This window comes from Nycticebus coucang, chromosome 12 (assembly GCF_027406575.1).
Source record: "Nycticebus coucang isolate mNycCou1 chromosome 12, mNycCou1.pri, whole genome shotgun sequence".
NCBI classification, from domain to species: domain Eukaryota; kingdom Metazoa; phylum Chordata; class Mammalia; order Primates; family Lorisidae; genus Nycticebus; species Nycticebus coucang.
This window is the reverse complement of record NC_069791.1, coordinates 32,958,232-32,961,012: the sequence shown is the minus strand read 5'-3', so window position 1 is coordinate 32,961,012 and position 2,781 is coordinate 32,958,232. Positions and strand designations below refer to the sequence as shown.

General features: G+C 37.0%; 1 pseudogene; it reads left to right on the top strand.

Annotated features, from left to right (window-relative positions):
- Positions 1–1,287: 1,287 nt before the first annotated feature.
- Positions 1,288–1,676, top strand: LOC128561911 (cytochrome b-c1 complex subunit 7-like; annotated as a pseudogene).
- Positions 1,677–2,781: the final 1,105 nt, after the last annotated feature.

The following is a 2,781-nucleotide window of genomic DNA, read 5'->3' as shown; positions in this document are numbered from 1 at the left end:
GGTGAGTTATTTTTGTAGAATTTTTCAGTGGACATGTCATAGGTTACAGGTGTCTGAGAGACATGGATGGCTTTAAATTTTTATAGACTTAAAAAAGATTTAAACCATTTAAGACCTAATAAAAATTGTATGCTTTTGAATTGGATACCCATGTGCAGAAGAAAGATTTTGGATCCCTACCTGTCACTATAAGCAAAAATTAACTCAAGATGTTTTAAAGACATACATGTAAGACCTGAAACCATAAAAATTCTTGAAGAAGCTCTTCTGAATGTTGGCCTAAGCAAAGAATATATGACTAAGACTCCAAAGGAAAATGCAAGAAAAATAAAAATAAACAAATGGGACTTAATGTACAGCAAAAGAAATAACAGCGTAAACAGATAACCTATAGAATGATAGAAAATATTTGCAAACTATACATCTTACAAAGGACTAAAATCCAGAATCTATAAGGAACTCAAGCAACTCAGCAAGAAGCAAGAAAATGATATGAACATCTATTTTTAGAAAGAAGATATGCAAACAACTAACAAACTTAGGAAGAGATACTCGACATTATTATCAGAGAAATATCAATTAAAACCACGAGATACCACATCACTATATTGAAATTGGTCTTTATTAAAAAGTCAAAAAACATTTCAGATTGTATATGAAACCCGCACATTGTACCCCTTGATTGATTTAACAATAAAATAAATTAAAACAATAAAAATAAATTAATAAAACAATAAAAATAAATTTAAAAAAAGTCAAAAAACAATAGATGTTGGTGTGGATGTGGTGAAAAGGGAGCATTTATATACTATTGGTAGGAAGGTAAATTAAAACAGCCTCTATGGAAATCAGTAAGGAGATTTCTTAAAGAATTAGATCTACCATTTAATCCTGCAATCCCACTACTGGGTATCTAACCTAAATGAAAAGAAATCATTACATCAAAAAAAATACCTGCACTCACCAGCATGGTGGCTCATGCCTATAATCCTAACTGAGGCAGGTGGATCACTTGAGCTCCAGAGTTGGAGACCAGCTTGAACAAGAGCAAGACCCATCTCTACTAAAAATAGAAAAATCAGCTGGACATTGTGAGGGGTTCCTATAGTCCCAACTACTCAAGAAGCTGAAGCAAGAGGATTGCCTGAGCCCAAGAGTATGAAATTGCCGTGAGCTATGACACCATGGCACTCTACCCAGGGTGACAGAGTGAGATGCTGTCTCAAAAAAAACCCCAAACCAAAAAACAAAAACACCAGGAGGGCAGCGGTTTGCTCTAGAGTCAAAATGGCTGGCAGGTCAGCTGTTGCAGCCTTGGGTCGTTGTCTGGATGGTATTCAAAAATGGTATTACAATGCTGCAGGATTCAATAAGCTGGGGTTAATGTGAGATGCTACAACATATGAGAAGCATGAAGACATAAAAGAAGCCATAGGAAGGCTCCTGAGAACCTTGTAATGACAGGATGTTTCTCATTACAAGAGCCCTGCCATGAGGCAGCAGATCTCACCAAAGAACAGTGGATGAAATACAAAGAGGATGAATTCTACCTTGACCCATGTCTCAAAGAGGTTATTCAGGAAAGAAAAGAGAACAGGCATAGAAGTAATTGTATAGTTGAAATCTATGGATGCAGCTGTCCTCAAAGTATTTTTATGAAGATGTTTAGACCTTAAACACAAAATTTAAGAAGTATTTCACCTGTCGATGTATTATTTTAGATAAATGTCTATAATAAATCCCTGTACTCATGTTTATCATAGCACAATTCATAATCACGAAGTTATAGAACTAACCAGTGTATACATACCATGTATTCTTTATCTACTCAACTGATGAGGAAATAAAGAACGTGTGATATTTATGTACTGTGGAATACTACTCAGCCATACAAAAGAACAAAATTATGTTGGATGTAAATGAAGTAAGTGAAGACCATCGTCCTAAGTAAAGTAAGTCGGGAACAGAACAGAAAACCAAATCCCGCATGTTCTTACTTATGAGAAAGAGCTAAACTATGGCTGCACGTGGTCATATATCAGAGACTCTGAAGGAGGGAGGGTGAGGGACAGGAAATTACCTACTGAATACAATGTACATTATTTGGGTGATGGGTGTACTAAAAGCTCAGACTTCATCACTGTACATAATTTATCCATAAAACAAAACTCCACTTGTACCCCCTGAATTTATTGAAATGAAAAAAATTAAAAAATTTTTGGACAGCTCTAATGTTGGCATGACGTGTGTGTGTGTGTGTGTGTGCATATTTAATGTGAGTATAATTATGTCCTAGATATTACAAAGTCAGTCTATGTGAGGATGGCATGACTAGAAAGGTCCTTTCTGACTGCAGTGCAAATACCATTCGTTACTAACATGCAAACAAGTTCTGTGGCTGGCGCCGTAGCCGCTGAGCTACAGGTGCCAAGCAGTTTTCTTTCTTGTTGGCTATACCCTGCTTCACCCCTTCACAGCTCTGCAGGAGGCTCGGACGAAGTTCTGGGGGCAGAGCTGGAGCCAAGAGTGAGAGGAAGGAAAGTCTTTGTCTCTTAAGTAAAGGGCTGCAGGTTCTTAGAATGTGTCCCTATGAATTTATAACAGCTTACTTCGTGGTGAATATTGGTGTACGTGAATCGGGCTTTCTAGTTTGTGCAGGGATATACACACAGAATATGTATTGTTTGTGAAGGAAAGCTTTCAAGAGTCCCATTAACTTGAAAACCTGTACTTGTCTTCCTGAACTAACCCTGCATTAGATTTCCAGCCTTATATCCGGCT